Source organism: Hirundo rustica, chromosome 6 (assembly GCF_015227805.2).
Source record: "Hirundo rustica isolate bHirRus1 chromosome 6, bHirRus1.pri.v3, whole genome shotgun sequence".
Taxonomy (NCBI): Eukaryota; Metazoa; Chordata; class Aves; order Passeriformes; family Hirundinidae; genus Hirundo; species Hirundo rustica.
This window is the reverse complement of record NC_053455.1, coordinates 1,039,342-1,058,585: the sequence shown is the minus strand read 5'-3', so window position 1 is coordinate 1,058,585 and position 19,244 is coordinate 1,039,342.

The following is a 19,244-nucleotide window of genomic DNA, read 5'->3' as shown; positions in this document are numbered from 1 at the left end:
CGGGTTATTCCTGCGGCTGGGAGCGGGATGAAATCCAGGCTGGGCCCGCCACCTGCTGCTGCTGCTGGCAAGTACAGGAGACCGGGATGGGATGTCCGGGTCTGCCGCGCCGGCCGTCCCTGGGATCTGCGCCGGGAGCTGGGCTCTTGCCACCAGCAGAACTGGATGGGGACAACGGTCCCGAGCCCCGATCCGCACGGGAATGATGAGGGAATAACGCTGCTCCAGGGCAGTCCCGGGAGAGGACGCAGAACAGCTGCTCTGTGCTCCTTTTGGGAAGGAGGGAATGGCAGGGACACCTCCCGCTGCCCCAGGCTGCTCCAATCCTTGTCCAACCTGGCCTTGGGCACTGCCAGGGATCCAGGGGCAGCCACAGCTGCTCTGGGAATTCCAGCCCAGCCAGGAATTCCCAATCTCCCATCCGTCCCTGCCCTCTGGCAGTGGGGAGCCATTCCTGTGTCCATTGCAAAGTCTCCAGCGCCCGCCTGAAATCCCGTGTCCCACCCCCGTGTCCCTGTGCCCGGGCTGCACTGATCAGTGCCCACACACCCCAGAGATCTGCACGGGGAGCCTCACACGGGGACCCCCCAACATCGGTGACAGTGACATCCCGAGGATTTCTCCAATTCCCTGTTCCCAGGCGTGTCCTCATTCCAGCGTCCATGAGCTCCGTGCAGTGACACGAGCTGGGACGCGAGCCCGGGGCTCCTGCCCCACACATTCCCCAGGGCTGTGAGCAGGGAAGGCTGCGCCGGGGTGGCCTCAGGCCCTTCTCTGTCCATGTGGGGTCTGCCCCCGGAGCACCCACCCCCGGAATTCCACACAGCCTTGGGCAGACAGGGAGAAAGCAGCAAGCCAGCCAGGAGGGCAGAATCAGCATCTGGGGCAATTCAGCTTGAAATTAATTACGTAAATCATGTAACGAGAAAAGATGAGCCGGAATTAGCGTTCCAGCGTGAACTGGAGGCCTGAGCCTCGGGCTCCACATCCCTGCCCACGGATCCTTTGGTGCAGCGGGCTGGGAAATATCAGCTTCCAGAGCGGGAATTGACGCGTGCAGCACCTGCTGCAGTCCCTGCTGGCACCTGGGTGATCCCAGAGTGGCAGTGCCAGTGCCAGCAGAGCTCCAGGCTGACCTTGGGCTCCGCCGAAGGGACGGCTCCTCCCGCCGGCGCAGCCAAGTGGAAAGCTGAACCCATCATCTTCCAGAGAGACTGCCGGTGGGGGAAAAAAAAAAGGCTTCAGGGACAATCTTTTGTCACTTCCCGGGACTTGATTAACTGCCTTAATTCCACTTGATTAATGGCTCTCAGATCTCGGGAGGCCGAGGCTCCGGTGCACGTGCTGTGACTGGAGAGTTTTCCTTCCCGAAGCTCCTACGGGTGCCTCCGGAGCCACATTCCCCGGCTCTGCGGCTCCCTTTCCTTCTGCTCTCCGGTGGGAATGGGTGTGAGCACGGTGCTCGGAGCGCGGCTGCATTCCCTGGGCTCCCACCCTGCCCGTGGTGCTGCTCAGAACCACAAAGGAGCCTCGGGTGTCCCCTGAGCTGCCACTGCTGGGGCACCTCGAGTCCCCCGCCAGTTCTGGGCTCCACAGGGCAAGAGAGACCCGGAGGGAAGGGAGCTGGGAATGGGCTGGAGAATTCCTGAGGGAGCTGGGAATGGACTGGAGAATTCCTGAGGGAGCTGGGAATGGGCTGGAGAATTCGTGAGGGAGCTGGGAAGGGGCTGGAGAATTCCTGAGGGAGATGGGAAAGGGCTGGAGAATTCCTGAGGGAGCTGGGAAAGGGGCTGGAGAATTCCTGAGGGAGCTGGGAAAGGGGCTGGAGAATTCCTGAGGGAGCTGGGAATGGGCTGGAGAATTCCTGAGGGAGCTGGGAATGGGCTGGAGAATTCCTGAGGGAGCTGGGAAAGGGGCTGGAGAATTCCTGAGCGAGCTGGGAAAGGGCTGGAGAATTCCTGAGGGAGCTGGGAAAGGGGCTGGAGAATTCCTGAGGGAGCTGGGAAAGGGCTGAGCCTGGAGAAAAGGAGGCTCAGGGGGAACCTTGTGGCTCTGCACAAGTCCCTGACAGGAGAGGGGATGATTCCCAGGGAACAGGGACAGGAGCAGAGGGAATGGCCTCAGGCTGGGCCAGGGGAGGCTCAGGGTGGACAGCAGCAGGAATTTCCCCATGGAAAGGGAGCTCAGGGCTTGGAAGTGGCCAGGGAGGTTTGGAGTGCCCATCCCTGGAGGTGTCCAAGCTCTGGGGACAGGGTGGGCATCAGGCACAGCTGGGACTCCATGGGCTGGGAGGGCTTTTCCAACCTCAGGGATCCTCAGACTCTGTGACACTGAGGAGATCTGTGACACAGCAGAACAAGCTGTGGGAAGAACCTCCAAAAGGTTCACGAATCTCTGCTGAGCGCTCAGCAGAACCCTGCTGCCCACGGGAGCAAGGACCAAACCCATTCCAGCCTGCAGGGATCATCACCCAGGGGTGCTCCTGAGGGCAGCAGTGAGGGAAGCCCAGGCAGATCCTTCCAGCCCTGCAACCTCAATCCGTGGCCAAAACAGAGATGGGAAGAGAACAGGAGAAGAGGAAGCGTTGGCCTCACCCCCTCGCAGGACCTGCTGCTGCAGACACAGATGAACAAGGCTGGTGTCACAGCTCTTGGCAAACGTGGGGATGCTGAACATTTGGGTTAATTATTACAAACAAGACTGAATTAATGCACTGAAGGAGCGGGAGGTGGCTGAGCAACACGAGTTCCACACTGGTGGCGACTGAGAGATGAAACTCAATCCTGCAGCAGGCATCAGTGACCCCGTGGTAGCTGAATCATCAATCACCTGGCGCAGGGGAAGCCAGGGGGGAAATCCAGCAAAAATCCACAGCATTTTTCCCTGGACCAAGAATCCATCCCATTCCTGCCCCGGTTAATGGAAAGCAAGGACTGTGCATCTCCAGGATCCATAAATAAGCTCCCAGGGCTGGCTTGCTTCTCCCGTGTTTAATGGTGGGAGATTGCATCCTGGAGTTCCTGGGGCAGGCAGCGACCCGGAGGATGTGGAGGGAACACCCAGGGGTGGCTGTGCTGCCCTGGGGTGGAGTAGGAGAGGTCAGTGCAGCAGATCCCAGCCCAGGTGAGCCCTGAGGGGAGCTCTGGGAAGGTGGAAGGGAGCCGAGTTCCACACAGGTCAGATTATCGTTTATATTTCTTTATGTATGAAAGGGAAGTGCTGCTGGATCAGGCGGGGTTTGGGTTGTCGGAGTGAAACACAAACCCAGGCTCCGTGCGAACAGCAGTGAGCTGCGCTGGGCACCCAGTCCCACAGTCACTTCCACCGTTTTCCATGAAACGTCTCCAAGATTTTCCCGTGGAATGCACCCACGGGATCCATCCCATTCCTGCTAAGGCCAGGAGCAGGCGGGTCTGGTTAACAGCCAGGCTCATCTCCGGAGTGCTGCAGTTCTCTCCACGCCCCTGGGATCAGGATCCTGGGATAGAGAGCTGGAACTGGAATTTGGGATCCCTGCCTGGCCATTCCCACAGCCCCACAGTGCCCGACCCACCTCCCTGCAAGGGAGAATGACTGGAAAAAGGAAGATCCCATTAGATTTAAGGAAGTTACCTGGTGTTTCTCGCTGCAGGACCTTTGCAGGGCTTATAAATTGGACAAGGTTTACATTTCCTCTGCCAGGTGGGTCCCAAGCTGATCCTTCTGGAATGTTTTCCCTGCAATCAGCAGGCTGCTGCAGTATTCCCATCCCTGGCAGTGTCCCAGGCCAGGTTGGACATCGGGCTGGGAGCAGCCTGGGACAGTGGGAGGTGTCCCTGCCATGGCTGGGGTGGCACTGGCTGGGATTTGAGGCCTCTTCCAACCCAAACCAGTCTGGGATTCTGGGATTCTATTTCTAAAAACTATTGCGGAGAAAAAAAATCGAGGGAAGGTGAAGGCACTGCAGGTGGTGGGTGCTGCACACACCTGGATCTGCATTCCAGGGCTCTTCCAGCAATAAATTGGGCATTACCTTGTGCCATTCCCAAGAGCACTCCTCTTTTCCAGGCAATATGGAGCTCATGGAGAGAGTGATGCCTGGGAATGTCCTTTCACAGCCTGGAGTTCTCACAGGCTTCTTTTATGATCCTTGTTTCATCGCGAATTTTAGTGCCAGCCCAAATTAAATTCATTTTACAATATGTATTTATTTCTCAGCTTCTTAACGGAACGATTTGGAAACATCCCAGAGCCTTTAAACAACAAAACAGTTTTTCCTTTATGGAAAAAAAAAAAAAAAAAAAAGGTTTTTTTGCCATTCTTTTCCCAGGGAGAGCAGCCAGCAAAGGCCCCCCTCCAGCTTGCACAAGGATGGATTTTTTTTTTTTTTCCATACAAAACTTCAGCAGCTTAGCGCCTCCGAGCTGTCACTGTTGCACCACAGTCAGTTAATTACATTTATAATTCCAGAAACACGGGCATCAGACATTGAATCTCAAGTAAAAGACGCAGTCCTCCCAGACAGTGGGCCAATAAAACTTGGCTTATCTCGCTGTTATTTCACCATGCGCAGCATGGGGCGGTGAAAAATCCCTCAATAACGTGACTTATCACTGCCAGGGAGCGCTGCGCTCCGTCTTCATGGTGGCCAAGGCTGTGAAAGGCTCCAGCTGAGCGAAGCTCCCCGTTCCCTCTCCCCACACCACAGCCGAGCTGCGTCTCCTCTCTCCTTCCAGCCCTACCCACTCAGCTCGCTGCTGACACTCCTCCAGTGTTACTCTGGTTTTCTGAGTTTTTTAAAGCCTTTTGATTGTTCATAAGATGGAGTCAGACTTTTTAGCTGCTGTACAATGTTAGGAGCAGTTTCTGCCTTTTCCCACAGATGTAACATAAACAAATCCTTTGTTTTTCATTCTCTGTCCTTTGTTTGCATATTTCTAACCTGAAAACAATTGTAACTGACAACTGGTCTGGCCATTTGGCTCGGAGGTGATAACTCCAGAAGCCAATCCACAGCCAGACCCACAAAGGTATAAAAAGTAAGAAATAAACAGGCAGAGGGGCTCTCGGCCTTGTTCTCCGCCTTGGCTCAGCTTGAGCTGGCTCGGAGGAACTCTCTGCCCTGCGAAAATCTCTTGACTCCGTGTGATTGATTTGTGTATCACGATCACACTCCAGGCATCCCAAAGGGTTTGGGAAGGGAAAATACCCCGAGAGGAGGGGGACGTAAGGATGAAACGAGCTCCTCATCCTGCCAGATGTCGCCATGAATAAAGACCTTGGAAGTGTCACTAAAGCAGCTCCGGTGCTGCTCCTGCAGGAGTGGGGGATGCAGCACGGGGGGGAATGGTTTTCCCTGCTGTGGGAAGGACTGACAGGAGATCCTGTGGAAATCCGCAGGTTTCTGTCTGGTTTGGGAAAGGCTCAGTTCCCTCGGGAGCGGCGCAGGCCCTGGGCACGGTTCAGACAGGTCGGCGAGGAGTGGAGACACGAAAGGGCAGGGATTTGTCCCAGCGTTATCATCCCACCCCAAGGCATGTGTCCTGATGGCTCAGCACAGCTCTGGGGCGCTGGGAGCACACAGACAAAGCCAGGCTCAAAAAAACCACCCAAAACAAAACAATAATAAAAAAAACAAAAGCAAAAACAAAAACACAAAAAGCCCCAAACAAAACAAAACAAAAACAAAACAAAAACAAAACAAAACCAAAACCAAAACCAAAACCAAACAAAAACAAAACAAAAACAAAACAAAACAACAAACCAAAGCAAAAAACAATCAAACAAACAAACTAAAAAAAAACCAAAAAACCACAACACCCCCCAAAAAACCCAACAGAAATCCCCCGCGGGATTCTTGGCTTCATTTTCCAGAGAGGACTAACACAGAAAGGCAGGAATCACCCCAAAGCCACGTGGGTTCGTGCTTTAGGTTCCTGCCCCTGCCTTACAGGATGCACTGAGCGTATCCCAAGCTGTCTGTCCACTCCCACAGAAAGAGGGGATGGGCTCCAAGATCCCACAGCCGCCCTGGGAGCAGTCACAGAACCACAGGGATGGTCTGGACTGGAAGGGAAGTGTCCCAGGCCAGGCTGGGGCAGCGGGAGGTGTCCCTGCCATGGCAGGGGTGGCACTGGGTGGGATTTAGGGTCTCTTCCCAGCCCAAAGCATCCCAGGACTGTAAGGAATGGAAGTTATCCTCAGGAGGATCAGAAACACCCGGCCGGTGTCGAACCCTGCCAGAAATAAAAAATCAGAAATAAAAATCAGCTCCTTGCCCAGGTGGAGCAGTGCCCGAATGCCACGTTTTGGGGCTGGCAGTGGAGGAAACGGCACATTTCTGCTCCCTCAGCTCTGCTCCCGCTGCTCCGTGCGCTCCAGAGCAGCAGCGCTGGTGAGAGCTGAGGTGAATACATCCCAGGGGGTTCCAGAGCCACAATTCCAGTGAAAAGCACAGACCATGACGCCGCGATGCTCTGAAACCCCTCCCAGCTCCGGAGGGAAGGAGCTGCTTGCCCGATTTAACCGCTCAGCCCCGAGGACAGGTGTCGCAGTGTCCCAAAACACGCTGACCGGCGCAGCCACAGGCTAGCTCAGCCTTCCTCGCTGCGGCAATGTGGTGAGGTCGGGGTGGCAGGCGGGGCGAGCCGCCTCCTCCCTGTGGGAACTTGGATCCCCACCTCCAGCGACGGGCACAACGATGGAATACGCAGCCGCGGCAACCGAATGAAGAGTCGGCTCCTCTGAGCAGGTTTAAGGTGGATTTATTGTAGGGCAAGAGAGCACGGAGCTCTGCACTCCGCGCCTGCTGCCCAGAGAGAGCACCGAGAGCATCTGTGCGCAAGGTTATAAACCGGGGAGGGATCAGGGGTGGCGACAACAGGTCAGCCAATAGGGAAAAACCGGGGTGTAACTGGGGGTGTCAACGTCAGAACCGGGGACCAACCACAGGAAGGCAGTAGGGGATTTCCCAGGCCCCAGCCTATCACTGGACGCCCTCCCTGGAGCTTTCTAGAAGCCAGGGAAGGGTCCCGGAGTGATAGACAGGGCGCCCGAGAGGGGAGAGAGAGGATTGACAGCTGGGTGCAAGGGGGAAGGGATGTGTCAGGGACTTACCCTAACATTGAGGTGGTTTCAGGGTCCTTTGCTCCCCTGCACAGCTCCGAGCCGAGCCGAAGGAAGAGACGGAGTTCTCAGGTTTAGATTTTTCAAGGTTGCATACTTCGTTTATTGTTTCTTATCTTACAATTTTCTCGGAGTCCGACAAGATGTTCACAGCTGCATGGATTCCTCACGTCTCCCCCCGAGCTGGGCTGTCCTTATCTTTTATACTAATTGCTACGTATTTCTTGTTTACTATTTCTTACCAATGTCTATCACTATTACTAAAAAGGTCATCTTTACTTTGACCCAATCCTCACTAACTACTTTGTGCCACGTCAATGCAGCAATGGAGTGAGGGAAGAAGAAGGAGAAGGAGAAGGAGAAGGAGAAGGAGAAGGAGAAGGAGAAGGAGAAGGAGAAGGAGAAGGAGAAGGAGAAGGAGAAGGAGAAGGAGAAGGAGAAGGAGAAGGAGAAGGAGAAGGAGAAGGAGAAGGAGAAGGAGAAGGAGAAGGAGAAGGAGAAGGAGAAGGAGAAGGAGAAGGAGAAGGAGACAACGCCCCAGATTCTCCATCTTGTCCCCATTTACTTCAATGCTAGGAACCTAAAACTATTATTTTCTCATTCTGTGATAAGCTAAACTACTATTTCTCACATTCTTGTGGCCTGTAAACCTTCTCTCAGTGTAGGAAGTTTTTCCCTTTCTAGAAGCCAGGGAAGGGTCCCGGAGTGATAGACAGGGCGCCCAAGAGGGGAGAGAGAGGATTGACAGCTAGGTGCAAGGGGGAAGGGATCATTGACACATAACGAACAAAAGACCACTTTGTGGTTAAACAAGCTGAAACCATTACAGCAACAGGGGGTACATGGAACAAACCATTACGAAAGTCTGTACAAACTCACATAAAACGAATAAAACAAAACACACACCGCCACAGACAGGGACCTGAGGAGGGCTGCTGGGCCCCGAGCAGGCAGGCAGAGATCTGACCTGACCTGGCAGCATGGGTGGGACCACGGGGACGAGCTCGAAGGGCAGCGCCAGGCGAGGTGCAGGCGCCTGTGAGAAGGAAGGGCTCGGCTTTATGGCACCAGGCACCTCGAGAGAATAAAAACACTCGGCAAAGGAGCCTAATCCATCACTTCCCAACACGGAAACCTCCCCTTCTGCGGCCTCCGAAGGGCTAAAATGTCACAGCGCCGCTTCAGACCCCGCTGCTAATGCTTCAGAACGAAGACAGAATATTCCAGTGATTTCCTGCTGTTAGCCTAGAATCCAAAGTCTGCTCCTTCCCTTTTCCTTGGTTATCTGCTCATTGGCAGAGCTGATTTTTTTATAGTATCCCAGAGTGGTTTGGGTTGGAAAGGACGTTAAAACTCAGCCAGTGCCACCCCTGGATGCTCAGGGACACCTCCCACTGTCCCAGGCTGCTCCAGCCCCAGTGTCCAACCTGGCCTTGGGCACTGCCAGGGATCCAGGGGCAGCCACAGGAAATCTGGGAATTCCATCCCAGCCCCTCCCCACCCTCCCAGCCAGGAATTTATTCCTAATATCCCATCTAAACTCCTATTTTGTCTAATCACTCCAGCTCCTGGGAACATCTCTTCCTAAACTTCTTTAGCACCAGACCCTTGTGGAGGCCTCGGGATTCTCTTCGGGAGCACAGGGATCCCAGGGGAACAGGGGATCAGTGACAGCAGTAACAGAGGTGCACAGATTCTGCACCAAAATGCTTCAAGGGGAGATAATTCCCTGAAAATTGAGGGCTCCAGGTGTCACCCCTCCTTCCCTAGTGAAATGTGTCAGCGCTGGGCAGCAGCCCAGACTCAGGGACCCTTCCCACGTCCCACTGAGCTGCTCCTCATCCTCACCAGCATCTCCAAACCCCGTTCCTGCCCCCCTGGACACCCCCAGTGCGCTGCCTGCTCCCACTGGTGGCACCGAGCGTGCCAGCGCCGGCAGTGCCAGCGGTGCCCGGCTGGAGGGGACGAAACGGGAAAACCTCACTGTTGGGGAGGATGAAGCCAGAAAGCCCTATAAATATGACTGCTTGGATTCTGAGAATGTGAAACCTGTAAGCGAGATAGAATTGAAAGCAAGTTTTGATGTTTGAGATGTCCTAGCTACTGGATGTCTGGGAAAACAGTTATGTGACCGGCTGAAGGTCACCTGCAGCCAGACCCAGAGGTCAGATGGAATGTTCTGTCTCACCCCAATGTATGGTTCATCCCACACCTGTGACCCTCCCCTGAATATCAGGTATCTGTGACCCCATTGGCACAAGTCCTGTTCCAGCCCACCTTGAAGACCCCTGATAAGGGGTCCCGAGGGGGCTGGACGCTCTCTTTGCTTGCACCCTTCTCCGAGGACTTTCCTCTCTTGGAATTTCCTCTCCCAACCTCTCCCTTCCCCACCTTCCTAGGCCTTTCCACGAGCTGCAGCCTGGCAGCTCAGAGCAGGGCCTCACATCCCTTACAATAAACCTCATCTTCTAAAACCTAACTTCAGAGATCTCTCTTCTACATCCATCCACACCGTCCCGGAGTCCACAGCAGAGAAGTTATTTCTACACTTCACAAATATGATTGCTTGGCAAAAGACCCTGACAGCATGAAACCTATGAGCGAAATGGAAATGGAAGCGAGCTCTGAGATGTAGGACACCCGGCCGGGAGACGGTGATGGAGTTAGCTGAAGGCAAGAGCCCTGTTGATTGAGCAATACCCCTGAGAGACAAAAGGGTGCCGAGGCTCCAAGGGGGAGGGGCCCTGCCAAGGGAAAAGGAGTCTGGAAACGAGCTGTTAGGGTTTGGAACGTGGCACAGGATGGTAACGTAGTCGTTCCTACAGGCTGTTGTCCTGGGGTGACTGTGGATCCCCAATCGTCTGTTGGGTGCAAAGGGCAGGGGAAGCGCCGTTTGTTTTTCCCCAGGAAAACTCTGCTCCTCGGAGTGACCTTGAAGCAGGGGAGTTGCAACACGGCAGGACGAAAGAAGCTCTGTTGGTTTTTTTCCCCGGCAGTTAGTTAGTTAGTTTAAGGCTAGCGTAGTTAGACGCTGTAGAATAGCTGAAGATTTTTTTTTTCCCCTTTTTTTTCTTCCTTTTTTTTCTTTTTTGCCCTCTCCTGGGAACTGTTCCAACCTCTCCGGACTAAGGACCTGGGGAAGCACCGGGGGCCTCCACAGGGACCCACCCCACCAAGAGCAGCCCTGCACATCTCCTTTTCTCCCAGCGCCAGCGGAGACGGAGCGGTGGAGCACAGTGACGACCCTCGAGGAGACTTTCTTTAAGTTTGTTATCCCTCCGTAAGCGGCACGAAGCTCTTGTCATCGGGTGTTGTGCTGGGAGTGCTTTGCCTGTTCAATAAACAGGTTTTTTCCACTTCTCTCTGAGGAAGTCTTTTCCCAAACCGGTTGGAGGAGGGGAGAGGGGCCCGTGGGAGGATTTCTCCCAAAATCTGCCTGAAACCACCACAGCAGTATGTAAATTCTGTAGCATTTGTGTCTTGTACTGGTTGGTCAGTGTGAACTAGAATATTCAACACAGAAGGAGATATAATGTATGTAATAATATAATGTATTGTTACAAGAACGTAGCTCTCTTGTGCCCGGGCATGCTTTTAGCTGTGGCTGGCAGCTTAAGCAAAGCTCTTGCACCAAGGAACTCTGCGATAAACCACGCGTTTCAAGAGCTGCCCTGGACTCCAGAGACCTCTCATGGCCATCCCCACTCTGTCCTGCAGTGCCCCAGCTCTGGAATGAAGCCATCCAAAGGGACAAGGGAGCCACACGCTGGAGTAGCCATGGCAACCCTCGGTGGCTCCCTGCTTCCCTCTCACTGCATCCCCGCTTCCCTCTCACTGCATCCCCGCTTCCCTCTCACTGCATCCCTGCTTCCCTCTCACCGCATCCCTGCTTCCCTCTCACTGCATCCCCGCTTCCCTCTCACCGCATCCCTGCTTCCCTCTCACCGCATCCCTGCTTCCCTCTCACTGCATCCCCGCTTCCCTCTCACCGCATCCCTGCTTCCCTCTCACCGCATCCCTGCTTCCCCCTCACTGCATCCCTGCTTCCCTCTCACCGCATCCCTGCTTCCCTCTCACCGCATCCCTGCTTCCCTCTCACTGCATCCCCGCTTCCCTCTCACCGCATCCCTGCTTCCCTCTCCCTACATCCCTGCTTCCCTCTCATCTGCTGGTTCTCCAGCCTCCTGGATCTTTCCCAGGCCTAGCTGGGATGCCAGTGCTCTCAGAAAATAATTTTATTAACAGTTTTTTCTTCTTTTTTTTTCTTCCAAGTGCTGCAGTAAAATCAGATTTTATCAAAACAGGGGAGAGGGGGAAGGAAAAAGATGTCACCAGGGCTGAGTCTCAGTGGATGGAAAGCTGGGATATCCCATGAAAGTGTGGAGTAAAAACTCCATGCCTGACACTAAATTTCCCCAGAAATGGACTGAGGAACTTCAGCCTCATAGGAGGAGGGGCGGATCTGGCTGCCCTCCGGAGAGCCTTAATGGCTCATTTATTTGTTAATTACTGTTTTTGCAGTATGTGACTGAGGAAAAGCAAGAAATGCATTTGAAATTCTGTAATGACATGATTTCCCTGGAACCCTGCACAGAAGTTCTGCCAGGAGAAAATCGAATTGGGAATGTTGGAATTACTGAGGGTGGAAAAGCCCTCCCAGCCCAGCGAGTCCCACCCTGTCCCAGAGCTCTGAGTGCCACCTCCAGGAATTCCTTGGACACCTCCAGGGATGGGCACTCCAAACCTCCCTGGCCACTTCCAAGCCCTGAGCTCCCTTTCCATGGGGAAATTCCTGCTGCTGTCCACCCTGAGCCTCCCCTGGCCCAGCCTGAGGCCGTTCCCTCTGCTCCTGTCCCTGTTCCCTGGGAATCATCCCCTCTCCTGTCAGAGACTTGTGCAGAGCCACAAGGTTCCCCCTGAGCCTCCTTTTCTCCAGGCTCAGCCCTTTCCCAGCTCCCTCAGGAATTCTCCAGCCCCTTTCCCAGCTCCCTCAGGAATTCTCCAGCCCATTCCCGGCTCCCTCAGGAATTCTCCAGCCCCTTTCCCAGCTCCCTCAGGAGTTTTCCAGCCCTTTCCCAGCTCCCTCAGGAATTCTCCAGCCCTTTCTCAGCTCCCTCAGGAATTCTCCAGCCCTTTCCCAGCTCCCTCAGGAATTCTCCAGCCCTTTCCCAGCTCCCTCAGGAGTTTTCCAGCCCTTTCCCAGCTCTCTCAGCTGCTCCTCCTCTTCTCCTGAACAGAGTCATGAATTCCCTTTGGGTCAAACCTTCCCACTCTTTTTGACTTTAGGGGAGGAGAAGCCTGGAATTTCCTTAAATTCTAACAGGAGGGGAGAGGTTCATCTCTACACCCCAGAATCACCACGCTGGTGCCCCTGAGGGGTTGGTGACTGAGACCTCCGGAATTTGAATCCCCTGGGATAATCCATCACGGAGCTTCTCCTCGCAGGACCAAGAGCAAACCACCCGTGTGACTCTGGAACCCCAGAAATCCGAAATGCAAACACCTCCACGTTGCCTCCACGTGCTTAACTTGCCCAAGAACCCATTCCTGCAGTCAGTTTAAAAGCCTTGTTCGCAATTTTCCTTGCAGGAACCCGAACGCGTTCCGTCTCCCTTCCCTTGGAATTAGTATGCCACCGTGAGGCTCGAGGCCATTTGCAGGAATATAAAATATTCAATTAATGACGCTCCGGAATATTTAATCCGGCATTGAAATGCTAAGGAGTGCATTAACATTTATTATTCCCTGTAAAGAATGGATCTCCAGCTCCGTGCCTGTTCCAGAGCAGCCCCGTGGAGCTCGGGCTGGGGTTCTGGGCTCCCTCCGAAAGCGATGCTGAAAGGCAGCATTAATGCAGATCAGGCTGAACCTCGTCACCACTGGAGTAACGCTCCAGGAGAGAAGGGAATTACCAGCTCTTGGCTTAAAGAACTTAGAGAAGTTTTTTTTCTCCCTATTTCCAGTTACACAGGGAGTCTTTCCAGCAGCAGCTTAGGCCTTGGTGAAGGAAAAACAGAACAAACAGGGGAAGCAGAGGGCTCTGCCTTAAGCGCTGCCCTGTTTTACACCATTTTAGCTCAGGGCTTGCACAGGTTTGATCCAGGTGTTGTTTCTGAGCTGAATTCTCTTCCCTGAATGGAAACACTGCAATCTCGCTGCTGGGAAATGACCATCAGAGAAAAATCACCCCAATTACGAGACACAAGGATTTTTTTTTTTTATTATTTCCTTTGTTACTTCTGCACAACCTCGTGCCAAATCTCGGGGCAGGTTATGGCACTGGGCCGACATCTCACCTTGCAGGGAAATAATGCCAGCCTCTGGTGGTTTAACCCCAGCTCGTTATCCTCATCCTGAATCCAAATCACTGTCCCAGCCCCTGGGGAGGGGTTGAACTCCATCCCAGCACAAACCAGGGCACTCCATCCTCACAGTGTGCTGGGTGTTAATAACAGGCACAACAAACCTGTCTTTAAATAAAAAAATCAGCCTTGCAACCAACCAGCGGAGGTTACTCGGGGAGCAGTTAGCAAAAGACACCCCAAAGATAAGGGAAGTTGCAGAGAGGAGTAAAAATGAAACTTTACCAGTAAGGGAAAGGACGACAAGGATGTTTTAAAAGAATAACGGGAAATCATTGGAATGGCTTGGATCTGTTATTGGGAATCAATACAGTAACTCTTAGAGAATGCATAAAACAAATATTTATCTTTTGTGCTTGTAAAGATGCTGAGGGGAATTTTTCTTTTTTTTTTTTAATTTAATGATAGTAACTAAATATTTTCTATTCACTGTTTAAACAAGATTATTAACTGACCAAAACCTGAGTTTATCATGGACAATTTTCAGAAAACTTGTGAGGAGCCCCCAAAAGCTCCGGAATGTTTGATGGGACAGCCCAGCCAGGCAACACGAGGCAGGCTGACAGTGAGGGAGCTTGGGGTGGCAGATTAACTACCAGGAGGGTGATTGGATTTCAGAAAAACTACACCTGAATGCCCCAGAGAAACATCTCGAGCCAGAATTGTAATTAATAACCAATCTGGAAGTTCTCATTCTGAGGAGATGCAGGGAAGATGCCCAGCAGGAGGACAGGGAATTCCTCCTGCTCCTGTGCAGGCAAAGCTCCAATCCCCAAACTCAGGGAGAAACTGGTCCAGGAGAAGCAGCAGTGCCTGGCTCAGCGCTTCCAGGGCTGGGATTGCTCCCCAGGGACAAGCAGGGAAAGAATCTCTGGGAAAATCAGTGGGAATCAGTGGGGGAAAGGGCAGGGCCAGCACGAGAACAGGAACACTCGTACGCTGAAACCAGAAAGCAGCAGCCACAGGGAATATTGAGGAATGCACTCCGGCAGCAGCGGGAAAACAAGAGGTGAGTTAAAAATGAGCTCATGTTGTGACAACTGTGGGACGGGGCTGAGGGCAGGACTCGGGATCCCTGGGGATTTGTGTTCCTAAGGAGGCTGCTCCTCACTCCAGCCGAGGAGGGGAGCAGCCGGAAACTCCCAAAGCAAAACCATCCCAGCTAGGAGGGAAGGAAGGAAGGCAGAGTTTTGTCACGGAGGTGAGAACAGCTGCCTAAGACTTGGGGCTGGTTCCTTTTCAAATCAGAAATCATTCATGGAATCACGGAATATCCTGAGCTGGAAGGGACCCACAGGGATCATCCCAGCTCCTGTCCCTGCACAGACCACCCAACAATCCCACCCTGGGCATCCCTGGAGCGCTGTCCAAGCGCTCCCGGAGCTCTGGCAGCCTCGGGAATGTCACCATCCCCTGGGGAGCTGTTCCAGCGCTTATTCCATCCTCCGGGGGAAGAACCTTTCCTGATCTCCATCCTGAGCCTCCCTGGCCCGGCTCCAGCCCTTCCCTGGCTCCTGTCCCTGTCCAAGTCACTCTGAGCCCCACGTCGGCAGCAGAACTCATCCAAAACGCTCCGGTGGCGTGTGGGGATCCGCGAGCAGCGGAGCAGCCGCAGCTTTCCCGATCCGCATCCCGATCCCGATCCCGGGAATGCTCGGCTCAGCCGTGCCCCACTCCGGTGCCTTTCCTGTTCCCGAGCATCCCGGCCGGGCACGGCTCGGGATGGATGCAAGGCAGCTCCTGCCACCTCGTGGGGACAGCGCATCCTCTCCCGTCGCGCCCCGGCGCTTTTCCTTCCCTCTGGAACGCCGGGCAGCCCCAGCTTTGCCCCGGGATGGGGAAATGTTCCCTCACGAGGAACAAGCTGCTCCAAGAGAGGCTTTTGTTCATTATTTTCCTGCTACCCCTAAAGCACGGCCTCCTTTCCCGCTCCGTCCTTCCACCCCGGCCCGAGCCGCTGGCTGAGAACATAAATAATCCTGAACCAGAGGAGGGAAAAGAAGAAATAAGAATAAAACACCCCAAGCACGGTGCGGGGGGTTCTGTCAGTCAACACAATGAAATCCAGCAGGGATTTGCAGCAGGAAAGGGTTTCCTCAGGTTTAATGGAGATTATTCTGTATTTCTGCGTTTTGAAGCTGCTAATAAAGCGAACCTAGATATGTGTAAATGTATGAAATGTGCAAGTGTTTTCTTCCAGCTGCCCCAAACAAAAGGAGCATTAGGGTTTTGCTTCCAGACATGCAATTAATTGATTTAAGACCCCGAAAAAGCTGAACAAACGTTTATTCTTATACCTCTATACCTAATATATATAACTTACAGGACTGATTATCTGACAAGGGCTGTCAAAGGAATCTCCCCCCAAAAAAGGGAAAAACTTTAAATATTTCCATGGAAAAAAACCATGGAAAAGCACGCACCCCTCAGCCAAACAGCATGCAAGGGGTGTTTTGTGTTGTTTTCCCCAGTTTAACCCCACACTTCAGATCTCACTGAGGTGTCTGGGCCGTACCGCAGAATTTTGGGGTTGCATTTCTGCAGCTGCTGCCAGAAGAGCTGATCCACCCAAGGCAGGAAACTTCAGCTGTGGGGGCTGCGCCTCCACTGGGAGCTGAGGAGGCAGAAGTCGGGAAGAAGCTGGAAAACTCTTTACAACGCAGTCATCCTCCACGTCCCATGATCGATTCTTTTATTTTCCATGAAGATTTTGATTGGCATCAGCCACCTTCCCAAGGACAGGCAGCAGGACTCCCAATTTTAGGTTCTTTCTGGTAACTGCCAAGATCCACGTGGATAAATACCAACAAAATCCACTTTTCTCCTTTTAAACCCACAGCACAAGCAGCCGATGAGGCTGAGAAGTCACTCAGAGGCCTTGAGCTAAATTTGCATTTATTGTCTCCAGGTGCACCTGCTCTGCCCCAGAACCACCCTCAACAAAACCCAAATCAACTCTTTTATCCTCATCAGCTTCTCCTGCTTAGCCTGGATTGTTTTTTTCTCCTCTGAATAACGGACCTGATCTCTTCCTTTGTGGAACAAACAGAAAACAAGCTTAAAAACGATTCAAGAAATGCTATGCATGAAAAAAATAAAAGAGCATTTCTGCCAGAGGGGGGAATTTAGATGGGATGTTGGGAATTCAGAATTCCCGGCTGGGAGGGTGGAGAGGGGCTGGGATGGAATTCCCAGAGCAGCTGTGGCTGCCCCTGGATCCCTGGCAGTGCCCAAGGCCAGGTTGGACATTGGGCTTGGAGCAGCCTGGAATGGTGGGAGGTGTCCCTGCCATGGCTGGGGTGGGAATGGGATGGGATTTAAGGATTTGAGGTCCCTTCCAACCCAACCCAGTCTGGGATTCCATTTGGGAAGCTCCACTGGCACCTGGAGACACAAACAAGAGAGGAGCTGCTCAGCCACGCTAACAAATCTTAGGAATTCTAACAGAACCTGTATGGATTCCACAGCTGCCCAAATTATACCCACTAATCTCACTCACACAATTGTTCCTGGAAAGAAGGAAATTCCCCTCACTTGACTTCCTGTGGTTAATTCTTTGTTCCTGAAAGGAAGCACAATGGTGGCTTCTGCAAGTAACTGGAGAAAAACTGATTTTCTTTGCTTTTTTTAGGCAAAAGCTGAGCTGATAAGGAGTTAAGAAACTATGGGAGCAGTAAGGTATTGCTAAATATAAGGAGTAAATTATGGATTGAATGGGGTTTTTTGTGCTTTTTTAGGACAAATGAACCAAATGAAGTCATCTGTATGAAGTCAGTGCATTAGAAACCACAGATGTTTAACTGATGTAACATGTTGGAACCCTGGGCACTGAGAATTCCAGGCTTTCTGTGCTGCCAGGCTCTGACCCCCCAGCAAACCCTGCACTGACCTGAGGCCGTGGAAAAGGCTCCAGAATGGAGTGACAGCGCTGGGATTGTGGGTGTGGAGTTGGGATAGAAGTGTGTGACAGCACAGGGTGCAAAACTCAGAGCTGAATGGTTTAGAGCACAGGAACAGAGATAAAGCAGGGTGGAGGATTTAGGGCAGAGGCTGAGTCCTTCTTTTTCACCTTCTCCTTCATGGGTCTGGGTGGGATTTTGGAATTGGGTAGAAAAATCCACATTGCGGGCCAGGGGTGTTTGGTTATTGGGTTAAAAGTAAAAATAATTTAGGTGTCATTTCTTAATTGGACAGTTTGTCCTTAAAAGACCTGGTAAAGAAAGGGATAGGGGCCGTTTTTAGTTTGTTAGCTAGCAGTGCTGTAGAACTCACAGCTTGTGTGACTGTGCTATAGATAATAAACATTTGAGTCCAAACAAGAAATACTGTCTCCGCACATTTAATCCCGACTCTAGGGGGGAAAAAAAAAAACAAACAAAAAAAAACCCTCCCAAAAAAACCCATCACACACCACAAGAAAAAAACCCCGCAACAGTAACACCTAAACACAGCTGTTCCTTGCTATCCCTGCTGTAACTTTTCCACGTTCTCCTTCCCTGGGAGGCTCCAGCAGAGGCAGCACAGGAATTCCAGAGATCCCTTGTTTTCTGACCAGCTCAGGGCTCCCTCCCCTGACACTCACCTGCCCCCGATGCCGAGATTTTGGGAACTGCTAATTAGCACGTGCATTTCCCGTAACGAGCACAAAGCCTTTCATTATCGCAACGAGCTCCAAAGCAGCCAGGAACCCAAAACAACAACTCGGTTTTGTAACGGAGCTGTTTGTTACTAACAGGCAGACGCTGAGGTAATTTCTCTCCCAGAGGTGAGTTTCTAACCCACCTGCTGGGGCTAATTTAGGAATCAGACACAGCTCACCCCACTGCAGCTGCCGGCTACACTGTGATTCCCATTTATCGCGCGCTTTTTATGCATTACTCAAGCAACTTCCCCCGTTTCCCACTTGAACTACGAACCCCTACTACAGCATCTTCCAGCCAGGACAGACCAGAACTCTAATTAAATCCACTCTTTATCAGTTCATAGCGTGCACTGACGGCTCTTTTCACAGCCCTGCACACCCCCTGGGGCCAGGACGCCGCTCGCCCGTGCCGGGCCCCCGGCACCTCTCGTCATTCACCGGCGGCGGCTCCTTCAGCCCGCCCGGCCGCGCTCGGGGCTGGGGCAGCCGGGCTGTGCCTCTGCCCTGCCCGGCCCCGCTCCCTCCCTCCTGCATCCGCCAGCGGCTTCAGCACCCCAGAAAGACTCCAGTGAACCAGAACTACATCTCAGGAGGCTCCCGGCGCTCTTCGAACGCTCCGGCCATTCCGGCGGAGCCCGCCCCGGCTCCCCCTCAGCCCCGCCTCGCCTCTCCCGCCTCTGCGCCAACGGCCGCGGAGCCCGCCCACGGGCGGACCGAACCACCGCGCCGAGGAGAGGGGAGCTGGAGCATAACCCCGGCCTGATGCCGCCTGTCTCAGCGCCGCCCGGCGATGTCTCTCTTTAGTAACACCCCCCGCACGCGCTCGCGATGGTCCCGGCCCGCGGTTGCGCCCTGTCCCGCCAATGGGCGGGCGCGGTGGCTGCGCTCGAATCTGCGCGCGGGGCGCCGTGAGGGCAGCGGGGCTGGCCCGGGAGCGCCGCCGGAGCGGCGGGGCCGAGCCGCAGCCATGAGGGGACCGGGACCCGGACCCGGACCCGGACCCGGACCCGGACCCGGACCCGGACCCGGACCCGCCCGCGGCTGCCGCGAGAGAACCTGCGACATCATCGCCACCCCCAGCCGCCGCTTCCTCTGGGGAGAGCCGCCGCTCCGCTCCGTGTCCCTCAGCAGCATCC